The sequence below is a fragment of the Trematomus bernacchii genome, unplaced genomic scaffold, assembly GCF_902827165.1.
Source record: "Trematomus bernacchii unplaced genomic scaffold, fTreBer1.1, whole genome shotgun sequence".
Lineage (NCBI taxonomy): Eukaryota > Metazoa > Chordata > Actinopteri > Perciformes > Nototheniidae > Trematomus > Trematomus bernacchii.
Window position 1 is genome coordinate 7902729 of NW_022988043.1, and position 20464 is coordinate 7923192.

The 20464-nt window shown below is 43.0% G+C and overlaps 1 protein-coding gene across 1 annotated transcript in view; it reads right to left on the reverse strand.

The window, feature by feature from the left end:
• Positions 1-16464, reverse strand: part of pde4d (phosphodiesterase 4D, cAMP-specific) — a 174422-nt gene extending 157958 nt beyond the window's left edge. The window contains exon 1 of the mRNA XM_034117982.1: positions 16329-16464. The gene's annotated coding sequence lies outside the window, so the exon portion shown is untranslated. The remainder of the gene's footprint in view (positions 1-16328) is intronic.
• Between the last annotated feature and the right edge of the window lie 4000 nt (positions 16465-20464).

The following is a 20464-nucleotide window of genomic DNA, read 5'->3' on the forward strand; positions in this document are numbered from 1 at the left end:
GACTGAACACAGCAATGCAGCTTAATGCAAAAGCAGCAAACCCAGTCCTCGTGGTTTGTGCCCCTCTAATGATGAGGCTAGTTACAGAATGACTGGCAGCTTAATTAATGCTGGGTGCCTTGCCAGTCTTTTTCCATACAAAGGCTTGGTATCATGTACCAGACTAAGCAGAGATGCAAAGACAGATGCTTTTATGTAAGGGGTCAAATTAATTTAAACATGAGGAGGGGCAGCCTTTCATATATTGTACTGCAAGTGAAACTGGAACGGTAATAATTGCACTGTAGTGTCTTTATATATCAATCCAGGCCAGAGTTTTGGTTTACTTTCCAGCGCATTTCTGCATGTTGTGGAGCTCACAGCACACAGAGGTTTGCAACACACACCGATATATAGGGTCAGACACACAACAAACCTGACAGTGTGTGAAAGCACATTAGAAACATTTCACCCAAGGCAAGACACCATTTTTCCTTTGGCACAATAGCTGCAGTCCTTGTGAATGTGTCTGCTCTGCCAGTGTTACACCTTTCGTCTAACAATATTTGTAAAGCCTTTCTTTCATGATGCACACACACTATTACAGAGTGTATGAATGCTAATTTCCAACTCTTTTCCCTAGTGCTCTGACAAATATAATTAAAATATATACGTACAGCTTTCAGGATCATAAAACTACAATACACTTCAAAATCAGTAAAGACAATAAAATACAGATCACACTACACACATAACCTACACAAATACACCAATACAAAAAAAGATTACTTTAGGCTACAACAATAAACCTTAATTAACTGACATTTGCCAAACAAATATAAAATTAAGCTTTTTACAAGGACTTCGGACCTTTGGACAACCCAAATGTAGAAAGCTGACTGTCCAAATTTAGATCTGCGGTATGGTAGTTTTACAGTCATTCACAATGCTCCCAATTACCCTGCTCTGTCTTTGGATATTATCTGAACAGAGGCTCTGGGTTTAGACAAAGTTTTATTTGTAAAGGGGACAATGCACATGTATGTGTCCAAGTAAATATGTCTGTGCATTTATGCATATGCATTTAAGAGCAACGGTTTGTATTCCTTATGTATGTTTATGGAGAAGACAGCCCCCTCCAACGAGCATTGAGAACACCAACAAACTGGACATTGAACTTCTGTTTCGGACTTTTAATTGAAATGCACTCTCAATGCTCACTGTATTGTCATACAAGAGGAACTATTGCTTATTGCTATTGGTGTTGTCAATGCTCGTTGGAGGGGGCTGTTGTGTATATTGACACAAACTGATCTGACAAGACGATTCAGAAGAGAAACAGAAACAGACTGGAATGAAACTCCCAAGCTTGACTTCTTCTCTTTAACTATACAAACAATAAGTGACTCATTGACCGAATTTCTTATTTTATTTCTTATTTTTCTATGCTTGTCTGTGCTCCTTTTCTTTACTCTTTTTATTATGTGAACATTTTATTTTAAAAAAGTTCAAAAAAAAAGAAGGGACAATGCACAATAACTAACATAAAGACTTGAATGTATTATTCGCAAGGTGTAGGAAGGCACATTTTCACCTGCAGCCTCATGCAGGTTGATAGCATTAGAAGAAGAACATTTGAAAACTAAATATTATAAATGTAACTCTTGTTTTAAGCCATCTGTGTTATTCTTGCAGCGTTTATTAACTTGATATGTTACACTAATGTTACTTTTTAAGTAAGCAAGTCATGTTAACTAGGCTAACTTTTGTGTGAGCTAACAACATTTAGCACCGTTAAATCTGCAACACGAACTATGCCTAAGTAAATTCAACATGTAGGAGTTCACTATCTTACCGGAAGTGTGATGAAGATTCACAGTATCAACTCAGCATGCTGCTCTGAGATGTGTTGGCTTGGAGCATGGGTTGAAGTTATATGGCTAACGTTCATCGGTTAGCCTCCACCATAGAAGGAGAAAAACATCCTGCTCTCAAAGCTGCATTACTAGCTATCTTTACATTTGTAAATCCTAGCTGGCGTGCTAATTTGAGCCCCTGGTAGTAGGCTACCCTTCATTAAGGAATTGGCTATATTTGGGGCGTGTCTTCCACTGAAGAACAACTACAATCTCTTGTTGTCGTGCACTTGTCTACAACACGCACATGAGTAGGCCTATTTAAGTGAAGCTTTTTTTTTTTAATCTTTATTGTAAAAAAGCATGTACAAACAACATGGCCTTCAGAGACTGGCCTACCTACCGAGGAAAATAATTGACATCACAAACATTGACACGACATTAAAGTAATAAACTAAAGTTAAGTAAGTATAACAAAGGGCCAGGGCTTTTTACATCAATCTTATTTTTCAATTATGCTTTAAGGGTTGATTGCATTTTTGTTCATTAATTTAAGTGCTTTAAAAAAACAAGTTAAAAACTACATACAATTTAGGGTTTTGCTTTTATACATTTGGATTTATGAATATAAAATGTACATAGAATAACAATATTATTTATTCAAAATGATGTCTAAAGTAAGTCAATAAATGATGTCATTTAGAGAACAATTCTTGAGAAAAGCCAATCATGTATATCCAGCCATAAAGCCTCATAATGAATACAATTTAAAAAAAATAAAAAAAGGTGAACAGTTATTTCAGGCAATCACAAAAAACAAATTTATTAGTTTCTATACCAAATCGCTGTTGTACCAATTTATCTTAGTGTACTGTATCTTAAGGGGCTGTTTGTCATTAAGCTACGTTCAAAGTCTCATCTCCAGCCCTGGGTTTTAGCAACATCCAGTTTTTTTTATTATGTATAACAAACCACAGATAAATCACATTTAGCATCAGATTTAAACAAAGTCACTTGACTCCATGTAACTGTAGTCAAGAACACATTGCACAGTTTCACAATTGGACATAAGGTGGTTAAAATCAGCTGAGCTGTCCTTAAACATGTGATGCACAGCGATGATGGTGTGTGAGGTGGTGGTTTATTCTGCCTGTGGAGGAGCTCCCTTCTCTCAGCAGGTTGTGTGATTGTTATGCTGGGTTAAGATAAGCAAAGTAAACAAACCATTCCGCTCAAGAAAGGGCTGCCAAAACTCTGCTGCTCAAAAGGTGAGATGCTGTTGCTGATTTATCGTCATGTTATGTAAAGTAGGCACACCCTCTGAGGCCTAGTTCGCCCTGGATTATATCAGAGGAGCCAGAAAGCTGATTACATATCTGTAATATTGTTTTTATAAAAACATTTCCAGTGGCAGAAATACAGTTAGGGCAAGGCTGATTTATCCAGTGAACCCGTGCAATGATCGGATTTGCCAGTTTGAAGCAGAATCAAACCACAGAAATGCTGACATCTTGTCTATGTAATAACAGACAACCATTCAACCAACTATTTTCCAGCAGATAGGGTAACCCAATTTGCTCATCCATGGAAAGCATTTCCCATTAATTAAGGGCTCAAAGTAAAATGGCAGAACAGATTTATTTCTCTATTCCCCTCAGCTATTTAAACCATGGAATTAGTGCATAATGTAAAGCAAACTAACATTATTCAACCCAGTGTTGTAAGCAAGCCAATTATATGGTTAATTAAACTTCACAAAAGCTAATTTCAGTCAAAACTACACTAACTCCATGATAGGTGACCTTTGTATGCAGTAAAGCACACAGTCCATACTGCATGCATTCAGTAAAATGATACATCTACTCTATTCATCAAATGGTATATGGTACGTTTTTTAAAACCCTGCTCCTGTATAATTTGAACATTTGTTTAACCGATTTATGAGACAGAGCATGCAAACAAGTCCCTACAGTATGTTACATGTTATGTCTGCCGCCCAAGGCCTGTTAGCCAACATCCTCAGACAGTCACATGGAATTAGACACTGAATATCCACTGAATACTTTTCCGCCCACTGTGGTGAGACAAACAGAGAGAAGGCAAAATAGAGAGTGACATTTTACTGCAAAAATCATCTATCTAGTCTGAACCAGCAGACAGATGAAACCAGGAAGAGTGGAAACTCATTTTGAGGAAACATTTTGTTTATCTGTGTAAAGTGAAATTCCATCCCACACCTTTTTGTATGAATAAAAAACAGCTACATTCGGATGTGAATATTATGGTGTTTATTCAGATAGAAGTGAGGATGTACTATTATTGGGACTGTATTGTGGCACTGACAACATGTGTGAGAAAGAGATGGGCAGAATTTATTCTATGCTATTTCAGTAAGCAGATTACGTGTAATAATTTTAAACCTCTGAATGATGTTAAATTAATATTATGTATCTATAGGCTTTCCCTAACCCTAACCCACCTACATGCCACACTCAGCAATGTATGATGTCAAAATAAGCATTAAAGGGTGCACGTGTGGAAAGTACTATTTCTGAATATGTGTCAAGTAAAATTAGGGAGATTTAACCAAATCCTGAAATCCAACCAATATACATCCTCTTTTAAAATATTTAACTGATTACAATCCCATACAAGCTTTAGTTTGGCCATGTGTGCAGCGAGTGAAGCAAGTATGGCAAGCCATTTGAGTATTTATTCCATATCCTTGATATCAGACGGCAGCTGCCTACACTAGTTGGCTCTTTGATTTCACTTGTTAGATATATGGTCAAACTAGTTTGGCACTCTGCTTTACTAGTTAAATAAAACATTACACTAGTCACTCTTTTTCAGCAACTAGTGGCACTTTTGTCCGACTAGTTACCACATAAGCCTTACTAGTGACGCCAGGAGCAGCACTTGTAGCACCAAAGTCCCAACTTGTAAGCTTTTTGATGAACTAGTGGCCCTCTGACCGTACTAGTGACGCTAAAAGTCTTACAAGTTAACTAGTGCGCTGCAAAAGCTCTGACATGTTAACTAGTTACACAAAAGTATTTTTACTTATGATCATATGACTGTATATCAAATTAGGTAAGAACATTGAAGACTTTCTTAAAATTAGAAAGTTGCCTTAGGACTGCAGACAGGAATATAGATCCTTTTTAAAACATTTTATTAAGCTGCAATTTGAAAGGTGCTTGGATTAGAATGGCATTGTGATAACAGAGTGACATTATTGATGGATAGAAAGAGGAAGTAACCCTCTTCGGATCACAGCTTTGAGAGATCGCCGTGACTTCCGTAAATATTAGTCTAAGGCAAAATATGGAGAGGTTGTTTATCATACGGATCTATCGTTATCCTGATTTTAAGATCTGTCCAGTGTTTCTGCTTTATTAATTTCATGAGCACCGCTTATAAAATGTCCCACGATCATATACTTTTGTGTCTCGAGTGCCGGTGTTCTCACACACAAGCATACGCACACTCGCACCAACAAAAACACACACACACACAAAGCAGAACAAAGCAGAAACAGAAACATGTATTTTTCTAGGCAAAACACACACTGACTGACTTCCCACGGACAATATTTTAAAGGGCCCATGTCATGCTTTTCCGGTTATTACCCGTCCCCTTGTGTGTTATGAAGGTTTTTATGCATGTAAACGGTCTGCAGAGTCAAAAACCCTCAAAGTACACCCTGTAGGGAGTAAAACGCTAACACAGAAAAGACCTCCCCAAAACGCCTCGTTGGAGATTTCTCATGTTCTTCCTGGGCATCGTGACGTCTGGATACCCAGTAGCCACGCCCAGAGCTATGACGCGATACGGTCATGCGGTACCCGGAACCAAATGGACCAATCCGTGGAGCCGTTACGTTACGTCCGCGGAGCCGTTACGTTAAGCCCCCGCTGATTGGTCCAAATTGACCAATCCACGGACTTCCTCACACACACACACACACACTCAGTGCAGGCAGCTCTGCTGATTTCTCCTCCCTGGCTGCAGGCTGATAACAGACAGTTGGGATTGCGGCGAAATTCTCTCTGCAGACCCATTCTCACAGCGTTTATCAACCTTTTTCTTACTCAATATCAAGCCACACTTATTGTTTTTACTTCGGCTGTGAGTTTGTGTGTGCTCAGGATGAGTTTCGCTGTGTATCGCTAAACAAGGAAACCACACCTCCACGGAGCTCAGCGCGATTCACAACGTCCCGACCAATCAGAGCACACTGTGCTCACAGGGAGGGTGGGGGCTGGAGCTATTGGAGCTCCAACGAGCCGTTAAAGGCAGAGAGTGAAATTCAGTGAATACAAGTAGTTTACAGAGATGCTGTATGAGAAACCAATGTGAGTTTGGAAAATTGCACAATATAAATCTATTCTAGTAGACCTCAACAATGGAATTATGATCAGTGGAAATGGCCATGACACGTCTCCTTTAAAATCAGGATAACGATAGATCCGTATGATAAACAACCTCTCCATATTTTGCCTTAGACTAATATTTACGGAAGTCACGGCGATCTCTCAAAGCTGTGATCCGAAGAGGGTTACTTCCTCTTTCTATCCATCAATAATGTCACTCTGTTATCACAATGCCATTCTAATCCAAGCACCTTTCAAATTGCAGCTTAATAAAATGTTTTTAAAAGGATCTATATTCCTGTCTGCAGTCCTAAGGCAACTTTCTAATTTTAAGAAAGTCTTCAATGTTCTTACCTAATTTGATAAACAGTCATATGATCATAATTACAAAAATACTTTTGTTTTATATTTTTGTAAATATGGTCCTATGACTGTATTTTAAAACACAGTGTATTTAAGCTCTTAAATAAACTATTTGGGCTGGGTGGTGCTCTATAGCTTAGAGCCAATAGGAGACCTCGATGCATTCTTTCCCCTCCTCCTCATTAGCATTCTGTGCAACTAGTGTTGAATTTAAATGTATCTCACTAGTTAACTAGTAAAGGGCAAAGGGTTCAGTAGTTAACATGTAGACATTTTGAGCCCCACTAGTTAACTAGTAAGGTCAAAAGAGGCGTCAACTAGTTAACTAGTGAACCTCTTGCCTTTACTAGTTAACTAGTGAGTGATTCTGGGTGCTACTAGTTAACTAGTGTAGACAAATGTATGCCACTACTTAACTAGTTCTGCTTCTTTTTTGTAACTAGTTAACATGTCAGAGCTTTTGCAGCGCACTAGTTAACTTGTAAGACTTTTAGCGTCACTAGTACGGTCAGAGGGTCACTAGTTAATCAAAAGGCTTACAAGTTGGGACTTTGGTGCTACAAGTGCTGCTCCTGGCGTCACTAGTAAGGCTTATGTGGTAACTAGTCGGACAAAAGTGCCACTAGTTGCTGAAAAAGAGTGACTAGTGTAATTTTTTATTTAACTAGTAAAGCAGAGTGCCAAACTAGTTTGACCATATATCTAACAAGTGAAATCAAAGAGCCAACTAGTGTAGGCAGCTGCCGTCTGATATCAAGGATATGGAATAAATACTCAAATGGCTTGCCATAAGCAAGAGCATAAACCAACAAGCTTGGCAGATTCATTGTTATGATGATGTCAAAGATAAAGCAAGCTGCCACATGAACATTTTATTTTAAGATCAAACATTTGTCCATCGATAAGGAGTATTTCAATGAGACAATGTGTGAAGCAAGCCATGTTGTGTTTACCATGAACTTCATAGAATGGCAAATTATGTTGTGAAGGGGCCAGAGCAAGTTTACATTAAATATTGTTCCATAAGTCAACCCCCAGTGTTAACCTGTTATGCGCCCCATATTTAAACAATTAGTAAATGTTTTCCCCTTTAATGACAGCAGTTTTTGTTAGGCGTTTGCCTATTAATGTGAGCAGACACATATTGAACACGTTGTGCCAGCTATTTCTTTTGAAGCGAAACCCATAGCAATTCAGCAGAACATTTGGGAAAACACATTTATTCTACCAAGAACTTTCCGGATGCAAAATAATTGGATTCTTGTCAACTCTGTTTTGCAAAGTAAAGGAGTCAGTAGAGCAAAGTTAGTTTGATTACCAACCCAGTTGAAAAGATGCATTGGATGTGTGTTTCAGAGTGAGTTTTACATAAGTGGTAACTTAGCCAGCAAAGCCTTCCTGATGTCTCTCCCAAATGGAGCTTTTCCCTCTACCAACTACATAACTTCACTCCTTCCACCTTTGAATTCCATGCCGTCACAGTAACCCATCCTATACAATTAACCATTGTTGTTCTCTACCGTCCACCAGGCGCCTTGGGAGACTTCTTGGAGGAATTAGATAATCTCCTCTCACACATCCCTCCCACTGTACTTCTCAGAGACTTCAACCTCCAGACAGAGAAGATATCTGAATTAATATTTAACCGCCTTTGCTTTCTTACTGTCTCCATCCCCACCCACTCATAAAGCTGGCAATGTCCTTGATCTCATATTCTCAAGGAACTGCACTACTTCTAACCTCTCTGTAAACCCGCTCCACACCTCGGATCACTTTTTCATATAATTCTCTCTACCCCTTTTCAAACATAACAAACTAATCTCTTCTAATTCTGCACCTGTCCACCATAACCTTCGTTCCCTCTCCCCCTCTACTCTTACCTCATCGGTGCTCTCAGCCCTCCCTTCGTCTGACTCGTTCCAACTTCTGCCTCCAAACTCTGCTGCAGAAACTCTCCTCTCGACTCTTTGATCCTCTCTGGACTCTCTCTGTCCTCTCACATCTCGGCAGGCTCATCAGTCCCCTCTTGCTCCCTGGCTAAATGACGCACTGCGTGCTAATAGAACCATCTTTCGGGCAGCCGAGCGGAAATGGTGGAAATCCAAACACCCTGACAACCTCCTACTCTATCAATCTCTCCTCTCCTCATCTTCAATCTCTCAGGCAAAAAGCACTTTCTTTCAAGATAAGATCCAATCTTCCTACTCCAATCCCCCAAAAATATTTTCTATCTTCTCCACCCTCCTCGACCCCCCCAGAGCCCCTTCCCCCTCCTCCCTTTGTTAGGGTTCGGCAAAAGGTAGGACCCAAATGCAGATTAAAAGGGAAGCGGGTTTCAAAACAAAAGTGAGCTTTAATAAAAAAGCTGATGAACGTAAATAACATGGCATGAAACACATAGGTAACACGAGGAAGATACAATACCAAAACACAAAGCACAACCAGGACCAAAAGGGTGGGTGGAGGGGGTCCGGAGGACGGGCCCGGAAGGGGTCCCGGGCGGACGGCCCGGGGGCAAGGCAGAGTCCAAAAAGGGGCGAAGGCCACAGCGGGCGAACTCAGGGGCCCGGGCATGAGAGCGAAGGCAGTGGCTGGAAGAGTCAGGAGGCCGGGCTCGAGGGCGAAGACCACGGCTGGGGAACTCAAGGGGCCGGGCTCGAGGGCGAAGGCAGCGGCTGGAAGAGTCAGGGGGGCGGGCTTGAGGGCGAAGACCGCGGCTGGGGAACTCAAGAGGCCGGGCTCGAGGGCGAAGACCGCGGCACTCAGGGGGCCGGGCTCGAGGGTGAACAAGAAGGCGGCGACGGGACAGCTCCGGAGGACGGGCAGGAAGGTGCTGACGGGACAACTCCGGAGGACGGGCAGGAAGGCCATGACGGGACAGCTCCGGAGGCCGGGCAGGAAGGCGCCGACGGGACAGCTCCGGAGGCCGGGCAGGAAGGCCATGACGGGACAGCTCCGGAGGACGGGCAGGAAGGCCATGACGGGACAGCTCCGGAGGCCGGGCAGGAAGGCGCCGACGGGACAGCTCCGGAGGCCGGGCAGGAAGGCGCCGACGGGACAGCTCCGGAGGACGGGCAGGAAGGCCATGACGGGACAGCTCCGGAGGCCGGGCAGGAAGGCGCCGACGGGACAGCTCCGGAGGCCGGGCAGGAAGGCGCTGACGGGACAGCTCCGGAGGCCGGGCAGGAAGGCGCTGATGGGACAACTCCGGAGGACGGGCAGGACCCAGTATCGGCCGGACAGGAACCGGAGCCGACGGGACAGGCGTAGACGGGATCCTGAACATGACATGGGCTGGTGTCAATGGGACCCCGGATGGAGCAAGGGCTGGTGTCGACTGGACCCCCAACGGAACAGGACACAGAGTTGGCAGGACCCCCGGTGGAACAGGTGTCGGCGGGACCTCCAACAGGACAGGACACAGAGTTGGCAGGACCCCCGGCGGGACAGGTGTCGGCGGGACCCCCAACAGAACAGAACATGGAGCTGGCAGGACCCCCGGCGGGACAGGTGTCGGCGGGACCCCCAATAGGACAGGATATGGTGTAGGCAGGAAATCTGGCGGAGCAGGTGTCGGCGGGACCCCCAACAGGACAGGATCTGGTGTTGGCAGGAAACCCGGCGGAGCAGTAGTCGGCGGGACCCCCAACGGGACAGGACATGGGGTTGGCAGGACCCCCAACGATACTGGACGTGGAGTTGGCAAGACCCCCGGCAGAAGAGTAGTCGGCGGGACCCCCAATGGGACAGAACATGGAGTTGGCAAGACCCCCGGCAGGAGAGTAGTCGGTGGGACCTCCAACAGCACAGGACACAGGGTTGGCAGGACCCCCGGCAGAAGAGTAGTCGGCGGGACCCCCAACGGGACAGGACATAGGATTGGCAAGACCCCCGGCAGAAGAGTAGTCGGCGGGACCCCCAATGGGACAGGACATGGAGTTGGCAAGACCCCCGGCAGGAGAGTAGTCGGCGGGATCTCCAACAGCACAGGACATAGGGTTGGCAGGACCCCCGGCAGAAGAGTAGTCGGCGGGACCCCCCACGGGACAGGACATACGATTGGCAAGACCCCCGGCGGGACCTCCAACGGCACAGGACATAGGGTTGGCAGGACCCCCGGCAGAAGAGTAGTCGGCGGGACCCCCAATGGGACAGGACATGGAGTAGGCGTCGGCCGTAGAGCCAACAGGACACGGGGGGCTGGCGTCGGCCGGAGAGCCAACAGGAGACGAGGTGCTGGAGTCGGCCGGACCACCGACAGGACACGAGGGGCTGGAGTGGGCCGAACCACTGACAAAACACGGGGGGCTGGCGTCGGCCGGGGAGCCAGTACTGGAGCCGAAACTGAAGCCGGAACCATGGCTGCTGGGGCCAGAACTGGGGCTGAAACCATGGCTGCTGGGGCACGGGCTGGAATCCTGGCCCTGTGTCTCTTAGAGGCCTTTTGGAGACGCCGTGGACCTCCAACAGGACAGTAGTCGGATCCCAGGAAAGGGTTAGAGGCTTGAGAAAAGTTTCCAGGACTACATGTAAAAAGATGTAGCCACTCAGGCAACAAACCCCTGAGCCAGGGCTTGCGAGCAACCTCCTGGCGTGCCTCCTTCAAAGCAGCCACTCTACCCCGTATAGATGTGGCGTCATACCAGGTATAAAAAAGGTACTCTAGAGAGTACCCAAGACGTTCCGCCTGTAGCATCAAAAAATCTGAATCTGCTGAGTCCAAAGCTGGTCGGTTCATTCTGTTAGGGTTCGGCAAAAGGTAGGACCCAAATGCAGATTAAAAGGGAAGCGGGTTTCAAAACAAAAGTGAGCTTTAATAAAAAAGCTGATGAACGTAAATAACATGGCATGAAACACATAGGTAACACGAGGAAGATACAATACCAAAAACGATCGTGACCAACATGGAGGGAGACAGGAAAAACCAACAATGAACTGACAAGGCACACAGGGGAAGACAAGACTAAATACAGAGAGGGGTAATCACAAGACAAGACACAGCTGGGGTAAGGGAGGCAGAAACACAAGGGCAACAGGTGAACACAATCAGACACACCAGGGAAACTAACGACAGGAAGGCAAACACAGGAAGAAGGAACAGAGAAGATACAAGGAGGAAAACATTTCAAAACAAAAGGTGGAAAATGAAAACATAAATACAAAACCGTAACACCCTTCTTCCAAGCGACTTTGTTAACTACTTTGAAAAAAAGGTTGATGATATTCACTCTTCTTTTTCCGACTCACCATTACTCACCACTGGGTCACCAGCAGAGATGGGGTTGTTACTAAAAAAAAGTAATATATTACATATTACATATTACTTTAAAAAAAAGTAATATATTACACTACTTCGTTACTCTCTACATTTCATTTCAAACCTTTATTTATCCAGGTTGTATCCCATTGAGATCATTGACCTCTTTTTCAAGGGAGACCTGCTCAAGTAGGTTCCACATGAAACATTAAAAACATAAACAGAACAACAAAAGGACATCATACATTAGCATTACAGGGATTACAATTTACATAACTATCCACATGCACAGGTACCAACAGCTTCCGATTGAGTAGCATCCAACCGAGCTTTAAAAACATTGAGTGGCACCAGATTGCTCAGTTTCCATTTTAATTGCAGACTATTCCAGTCTGGCTCTACTCCATCCACAGTCCTACATCAAACAGGGTTCTTATCAGGCCCATGGAATGATATAAAATTGGTCACCTGACTAAGTGCCTTGTTTGAATAAAACTCTTGCAAACTAGAAAGCATTTAACTAGTGGATATAATGCAGAAGAAGGTGAAGGCTCAATGCAAATATTAGGGATGAGCTCGAGTGCGGTTTTTTTGGCCATGTTGCAGGGAAATCAAATTATCCATGTGCCACCCCATATGTGTATTCATCCCTTCCTTGCACAAACACTAGCTGTCAAAGGCACTTAATTCCAATTACTCTGCGGCGTGTGCTTACTCTAAGAACTGCCAACACTTCTCAGTAAGAGACAAGTTCAAACTGTATGTTACAGTACAACACTGTCCAGGTGCTTGATCTCTATGGAGAAGCACTCATTTCACTGTCCTTTCCACTGTGTGTGTGTGTGTGTGTGTGTGTGTGTGTGTGTGTGTGTGTGTGTGTGTGTGTGTGTGTGTGTGTGTGTGTGTGTGTGTGTGTGTGTGTGTGTGTGTGTGTGTGTGTGTACAAGCACAAAGCTTCTGTCGTCTTCTGTCTGCGTCTCATGTTTTTAAGAGCAACACTGCCATGACCCAGTCTAAACATAGAAAATGTCAACAGTTGCTAACGGAAAGTTTTGGAAAACAAAGTATTCTCTGTCCGTTAAACAAAGCACCAGGATATGCCGTGCGAGAGATGACCAAAAGATGACCAGTGCATACCATCATTCTCTCGAGACATTATCAGGCCCCCCCGCCTATTCCCTACACAATCCAGATAATGGCAGATCCCAGATCACTAGCTTTGCATCTATAAAAGTAGGCTAGGCTTTTGCTCTTTATTTAAAAAACAAAATAACTAACAAACACATTGACAGGCGTTCCTGTGTGACAAGGGGAAAGGGAAATAAAAAAGAGTAGTATGCACAAGCTGTTTCTCTCCTCTTCTTACACTTCTTCTCAGGTCCCTTAGAGGTCATTCCTCCTGCCTAACGAAACAAAGTTATCGCACACAGATGCTGCTGCAGAGGCAGAGATCCTCGTCATTTGTTTCGTCAGTCCCTGCTCCTGTTGGTGTGGATGACATCAGTATAAGGCTATCTGACGCAGCCCCAATGCTGACCATGACAGTAGATTGATACTAAGACAGTGTGTTGTGGTTTCCTTGATACCATCCAGCTGTGCTGAAGGTCAGGGTATGTTTGGCTCTACTACAGAGAGAGAAGAAGACAGAGAGGAAAACAGGGAGACAATGTATCTTCTTGTATCTTTTTCTCTGTGCAAGTTTTGGACATGGCTGTTCTGTTTAACTCATTATGTGTCATGGGATGGTCTCAAGACATGCCTTTGGGGCTGCCTTTTAAGGGTGTGCAAGGGGAGAGACTCCAATAAAGGTTCAAAAGTCACACATCTTGTTTTAAATATCAAACAGCACATTCGTCATGGGATTCATGACAATGTTGCCAAACATCTGGAGGCAGGGAACATCATTTGCCTAAGCAACAAACCAATCTTGATTCCAAAAACCTGTTTCCTGTCACTTTAAAGTTAAAAACAGATATAAAGGTAATTGATGAAGATGTGTTTCAAGCATTTCTTTAAAAGGCTCGGACTTTTACAATCAATCAACCAGCCTAGTAAATGTTACTGAAGCTCCAAACACCAGCAGAGTCCAAGAATGGCCGCTTAAAGCCCTGAGAACACAAGCAATTTCCTGCTCATTGTTTTGGGAACAGAGTATCCAATAAAAAAGATAAGTAAATGCTTTTGGCCTTGCTTGCTTATGTGTTTGTGTGTGCTTGTCTGTGTGTATGTATGCACATTGCTTTAGAGGACCTTTGCTTACCCTTGCCAGAAAAAGGGAGGAAAACAAACACTGACATTATTACAGTAATGAATATGCTTTGGGAAGCAAATATAAACATTTTCCATTAACTCCCACTTATAAAATGTCAAGAATGGCTCAGGGAAACCTGTGACATTTGACTTTGTTGGCACCACACGCTGCAGTCTTCCAATGTTGCTCCCTGACCTTTTACCTCTGGAAACTCATAAAAGCCCAATCGCTCTGTATAACTCAGCTGCTTGAGCCATCTGAATATAACAAAGACTTGTTAACAGTTGAGACAATAGCTTAAGTGCATCCACACACAGCTCCAGGGATCGTTTTTCAGAAGACTGATACTAATAAATCAGTAGCAACGCAGGTGCTGTTTGTCCCCGTAGACTCTAGAGTACACATGAAGTACATCGAGCCAAGCTCATTACTCTTTGCTCCCATTCATTCGCTCTGGCAAGCAACAACACTGATTCAGAAAACCGACCTAGGGCAACCAAAAAGTATATACGAATAATATAAGAAGAAGAAAAATAATATGTGCTCCATAAGAATTTCCTCTGATGCTGTGTGGTTTTATAATAACTGCCAAATCAGCACAGCCATGCATTATGCAGCTAATTCTGATTTGTTCATATCTCTGCGCAGGAAACGCTTCATCACAGAACTAGAAGGGAGGAGGAGTGTGTGTACTCCTCTGTCATATACTGTAGGTCAGAGTCTGTCTCAGCTTGTGAGTCTCTATCTCTGCACTCAGGTGATGCTCAGGTGAAACAATGATCTCTGTGTTGTGCTCTCATCTTGAGGACTCGTCCACGTGGAGGTGGAGTGCATCGCTGGCTGCCAGTACGACAGTATAATTTGCATAGTCGAGGTCAGGTACAACACAAGGCTCCCTGTGTTCTACGCTGCAATAAAAGAGCTCTGAGACCATCAGGCTGACAGACGGGTAAAAACAGCGGGCTGAGTCCCCTGTTCTGAAGAATAAAGGTCCGGAGAACAGCGGTGAAAACACACTGTTTCTCCTTATGACACATAAACACAGAAACAGGTTTAAATGTTTGTTAACTGGCTAAAACATGAAATCCTCCTTGGTCTAATTTGTGTGTACTGATATGATGTACGTTTTTGAACCCACTCTTCTTGTGTTTAGAAGTACACATCATAACAAGACAGAGCTACAATCCTGGACTGTGACAGGTTGTCTGCCGCATGCTATAGCAAGGTGCTTTGAATAGTTATTGATAAGTATTTCCATGGCATCAAGGGAGTTGTTGTTTGAGTGAGCAGCAGAGGTGATAACCTTAAAGGGAGTATGCTGAGTATTGCTCTACTGTTAAACATTCAACTCTGAGACAGGCTAACACTTGACACACACACACACACACACACACACACACACACACACACACACACACACACACACACACACACACACACACACACACACACACACACACACACACACACACACACACACACACACACCCACACATACACACACACTGACTGACTGATACATGCTTTCATCTTCTAATCATCATCATCTCATCGTCTAACTCAACTGTCCATCTCTGGTTAGCTCTGTTTACCATTTAGGTGTTTACACCGGAGTCAAATTGTGACTGCTGAATCAAAATGCTCCTAACTTGAAAAAACAAAACAATGACTGTCATTTCTTGTTACCTCTAAATGTATGTGTGACTGCAGCACAGTTTGGAGCAGGCCTATTTATAGCCGAGTACCTGCAGCCTGAAAGTCACACCAGGAGATTTTGGGAGGGGAGTCCTTGAGCTACTCAGTCAATGCAAAGCATTGCTGTGACAAGTTTGCAGATGAGGTTGGTCACCGTGAAGTCGCACTGCACCGTCGCCTACCATAAAGCACAAGACTACATCCTCAAAGACACAGGATGTTAGTACTCTCAGTGCATGTACACATGTACACAGCTAAGTGCATGACATGCATCCCCATGCATGTGTACATATACATAAACACTCATGCATGTACCATGTTCACACGATTGCACATGCACTCATACCTTTTAATTTCAGAATATAAAACCTTGGTAAATTGGTGTTATTATTTATGTATCAAATGTTTTCATCACAATAACTGATGTGTTTCTCTTTATGTGTTATGATGTGAGTTTTGTTCCAATAGTACCCACAGCAAGAACATCTGCTTTCCTAGTTATAGTTATAACTAGTGACAGGGAAGAACAATGGTAACAAAATAAAACTTACTTTATATATTTTTGAGAAAGTTCCAGAAAGAGGTTAGAGTGGATCACTCCTGGGCTCCGTACAGTATCTTCTGTTCCTCTATTTCCTCTGTGAAAGTCCCAGTCAAAGAAACCAAAACAAACAGAAGTATCTGGTGTGCATCTCCACAGCCAGTCCCCCTCCGCTGCTCACTGATGCTCTCTGGAATAAGGAGGGAACTCTGATCACAGCTCCCAGACTCACAGCCAATCATGTCACAGTGGTTCCTGCCTCTTGGCCAATGACGAGCCTCTCAGGCTCCGGCCTACACACCACCCCCTCCTGCTGAAAGTTCCCATGCTTGTGGACAGACTCGAAAGGAGTGGAAAGGGAGTACAAGGGAAAGAAGTGGAAAGAACTGATGTAGTATTTAGTATGGAAGAATTAGAAGGGAGCGTTTGTAAATCATTTCCATTAGGGAAAGAGTAATGTCAGACACAGTAAGATGACCAAACTCTGGAAGCTGTTGTGTAAACTGCTAGTGGTTGCCAAAAAATAATTAAACCAGTTTATACATCTACGAATACCTTACCCACTATTTATTATATTGGAAGCTTTTTTCCAGTTAGAATACAAACAAGCATATTTTCCAAATTGATGAACTTTTCCTTTAATGTTGGCTCCCATGATAAACAAGATAATTGTGGATTCCTTTTGGAGAAGCGAAAAGAGATACATGACAGGTCAATGACTCTTTAAATAAATCCTTGGCTGACTTCTTAGGATATTTTCATGTGAGTATAAATTATATTGCCATATTGAAAAAAAAAGATTTCATCATTTCTGACATATTTAAAGTACACTCAAATGCACTTGTAATTCCCAGAGGTGATGTGACTCTCGTGCTTCAGTGACGACGGGGAATACAGCCCTGAAAAAAACATTAATTGCAAAATGTTCTTTGTATGTAACTAAACATTGACAAAACTGATACGGCTTGTGTTGCAAAGCCAATGAACGTCTGCTCTGTCTTATTTATTTATGCTCCAAAGCTATCTGTGACACACACAATGACGCACACATTCACACACACTCAGACACACTCAGACACCTTTATTTTCTCCCTGGAGGGACTGGAGCCATGGTGTTTGTTCCAGAGAGATTCTCTCCTCATTCAAGATGTGAATATAAACAGGCAGGACTTTGAGCTGCTACATGGTTATCTGCAACATTTGGATTAACATCTGAGATTGTGCTGGAACGTTTGTGTGCATATTGTGTTTGGACAAAGGTAATGTGTGTAAGTGTTCTCTAAAGAGTGAAGTGGCCAAAGCTCAGGGGTACAGAGATAGAGGTTCCCCTCACCTTTGTGTTAAGCTTTGGTAACTTGCTACCAGTTGCATGAAAGGATCTTTATGAGAGAGGTAACTATCTGCCAGAAAGCACATAAGTGTTTTTTCCCCAAAATATTGAATTGAACTCTTAAACTCATGGTCAACTTTTCCACTCAACCTTTTAACTTGCAGTTACTTGCTCTGGGAGAAAGCTATGAAATGGACCGGTGTTTTTGTAACAGTGGTATAATAACTTCAGGAGCTTGAAGCAGCTGGTCTTTAAATGACTCTATTGATATCATAGTGTTGTCATCAGGTTGGATGAAGCTGGGGTTTCAATATAGGCCAGAAAGCCTCATGTTTTTGTGGCATATGCATTGAAAGACATGGGTTTTCACCAGACAGGAAGAACTGATGAAGTAACATTATTGCATCATTGCATAATGGCAAGTGTATGATCTTGCAGTTTTGGTGCTTGACCTAAAGGAGTTAAAGCTTGGACTTTAAATAAAAGCATATCTTTAAGCATTCAATTGTTGGAGCATCCCATACAATTAAATTACACTGGTCAAAGTAGTTTAAATTCACTCAGTGCTCACCCAGGGTAATAGGTTGAATATTATAGAAGCTCTGGGCCATTTACAGCTGGAATGCTAACAAAGAGTACATGGCAAATACAGTAAATATCAAATCTAAATTAAAGTGTGTACCTTATGATAGGCCTCTCTGGACAACTGTTGCTAAATCTGCCTCCTGTCTGATTTCACATATCTGGAAATGTAGTTAATGGCTCTCATCCAACATCCCCAACATCATATTGCTCACAGTGTTTGTATTGCTGATTGCTGTGGCATTACATCCTCTGTCCATGTTCACTGTAAAACTAAAATGTATGAGAAACAGCAACTACAATAACAAGAATGAACAAAGCTCAGAGTCCATACAACCAAACAAAACACTCAGAGAGGAGATAATTGGAAAGAGCAGCCAGCAAATGTTACTTTGCTGTTGTTGCTTTCTAGAATTTCTGAGAGCACATTTTGAGTTAATGCTCCCATTGCTCCCTGAGTGTAGAGCCTTTTTCATAAAAATACACACTGAGGGTAATTCACCTCTTCCCTCATCCAAATATTGACTAGGAGCATAAACAGCTGTAACTGCCCACCATATTTCACACTGTGATGACAGTTGAATCCGACTACATCTCAGCATCTCTCATCTACCTCCTGTGCAAGACAGAACTGCATATTTTTAAACAAGATTATTTATTTCTGAGCTTATTTTGAGTCACAGGTTGTTTCATTCAAGGCTGTGTGTCGGTTTACAGTAATACAAAAAGATTGGTCAGCAATTAAAGGAATTGTTTTGGGAAATACGTTTTTTTACTTTCACTGTGAGAGTTATATTATAAACTCAATATCACTCTCAAAGGGGTCCTTTACATTTGACCTGGAAGCAGGAAACAATGACTGTGACTAAACAGAGACTCAACTTAGCTTACCATAAAGACAATTAACAGGGGGGGGGGGGGAGCTAGCCTGTCTCTGTCCAAATGCAACACAATAAATATACCAGCACCTCTAAAGCCGACCAATAAGCACATTATAACTCGATTCAGGGACCCTCGAATGCGCAGTCTTTTTTACAGAACCAGGCTGGCCATTTTTCCTTCCAGTCTAAATGCTAAGCTAAGCTAACCGTTTTCTGCTTTTATATTCAACAGACAGTTATTCATCTCCTCATTTAACTAGAAGCAAGAAAGTAAAATTGCATTTTTCCTAAATTGTCAAATTATTCCTTGAAGGTTTAACTTTGTATATTTAAATAGTAAACTGAGTTTTATGACGAGAACACAGAAAAGGCAGGCAGACAGAAATCCAGGCAGTAGCAGGCCCTGAGGGAGCAGCCAGGCAAACATGCATGCAGCCTGGGATTCAGCAAAGCACGCTGAGTGCTACTGTACGGAGCTGTCTGGCCCCAAGGCTCGTCAAAACTCACAGGAGTGGAAGGGTTATGCAAATGCTATGCAAAGGGTGTACGCTTTGTTATGCTGTACTGAAAACATTTAGCAATTGGACAAACAGCAAGAAAATGATTACAAATTTACAACTGTTATTTGTCGGAGCAAAGGGGAATTGTTTAGTCTTTGATCTATGAATCCTGAAGGATCTGAAAATTCCTTTAACACATGGGAAATCTGAAAGTAGGCTAAATAAATAACCTTTCTGTGCTGCCTGTCCCTAAGCAGAGATGACAGCTTACACACACAGAAAACACACACACCCCAACACAAGCACACACACAGCAGAGACTCTGTCTACTGAGGCCTTATGGAAGACAAGACTGTGATCAATAAGTCTGCTTTGGGATGAATGATATACTGCAGCACCCGCAGGTACCTGGAAAACATCCTGTATTTTGTTCCGCTGCTTTGCACCCATAGCAGCTGCAGAAGATGTTGACAGTAACCATCACAGAGAGGGGAAGGAGATGTTTTTGGTCCTGTGAGGTGTGGAGACTCTGCAAAAACGCCCGAAGGGACGAACGCAGTGGAAAACATGCTTCTGGAGATGTAAGGTTCAGGTTCACATAGAGGCCTGTGGAGTTGAATGCAAAAACAATTGAGCTGTTGGAATTTGAGGATTTGCACGAATCATAAAGGACAGTTTTCATTATTCTCTGATATATAATAGACATTTTCAGCCCTAAACATAATCAAAGTATATTCCCTGACACTACAGTCTGGATCTGTTCCACCTCAAGACCAGTCTGACATCAAACTATCAGATTACACAGTGCTATCTGTCTTTAAAGAGAGAACACAACATGATAGATTATCTTTTT